Here is a 1,185-nt window from a genome sequence, read left to right on the forward strand (position 1 = left end):
ACCCCTGTACCTCCTGCCCCGCGACACAGCCGGTTCGAGGGGGCGGGAAGCATTCAGGATGGAGCCAGCAGCGTGGCAGCTGCGTGCCAAGAGCCTGTTCTCTGCATCTTGTCCTGCGGCCATCCCGCCGCACTCTGCCGCGTGCTGCTTGGGTCCAGCGCCGGCAGGATGCGGGGTGACTTTCTCTGGTGGAGGCACATCCTTTCCCTGCTGGCTTTGTCCGAGCAGCCCCGTGGTGTTTTGAAGCTTCTTCCTGCCCCAGGGCTCGCATCTGGCTTCCCTGCACTGCCTGGGCGTGCTGGGGGCTGGATGTGGCCCTGCTCGAGAACGACCTCCAGGGAGCTTGCTCCCAACTAATGGGAAAAATATTCTTCTAATTGTTTTGGGCTGTTCCCAGAATAACCCTGCAGTGGGTGGAGGGGCAGAGGCCCTTCGGCAGAGCTTGGCAAAGGCAGCTTAGCACAGGATGGTGAAAGGCTGTCTCCTGGTCAGCTGGTTTGAGTTCTCGGCCACCATGATATTGGGCGGGTGTATAGGTCAAACTCATGTTGTTTAAAGAGAACTTCATTAAAATAACAAGCTGTCTAATAGGAGTATTTATAGAATCCTGCTCCTTAACTTAATCTGTTCTTTCAGTGTTTGTTTTTTATTTTTAAGTTCAAAGGCATGATAGAAAAGAAAACCAAACTTTGCAGATGCCCTGGGGGAGAAGTGCAACGTAACTGATCGTCTGTATGATTGCCTGACCAGAGACTCCCCTCTGACCTGTGCGGAGTTCAGAAAAACATTTATCTGAGTGTACAAACCGATTACTGCTGGACGGTATCTGTTCCAGATGCGTGCCCGGTGCCACCCGCCCGGGGGAAGCTGCCCTGAGTGCTGGGCCCGGCGTGGCAGAGCCATGCGGTGCGGCGGTGGCCGGGCAGGGTGAACCCACCAGCTCGCTTCCTGGGCAGATGCTGTGCCGGCTGCAGGCACGGGCATGATCCGAGCTCTGGGCAGAGGAAGGTGCCGGGTGCGGAGAGCTGGGCTCGGCCTGTGCTGCTGCGGGCCCAGCGCCGGTGCCGCATGGCGTCTCACCCCGTGGCTTCTGCCCCCCGCCCTCCAGAGGCGGAAAGCCCTGTTCTCCATGTTTGGCTGCTGCCCCCGCCATAGAGGGGCTTTGTGTGAGCCGGCACCAAGTGG

Source organism: Charadrius vociferus, unplaced genomic scaffold (assembly GCF_000708025.1).
Source record: "Charadrius vociferus isolate BGI_N301 unplaced genomic scaffold, ASM70802v2 scaffold549, whole genome shotgun sequence".
Taxonomy (NCBI): domain Eukaryota; kingdom Metazoa; phylum Chordata; class Aves; order Charadriiformes; family Charadriidae; genus Charadrius; species Charadrius vociferus.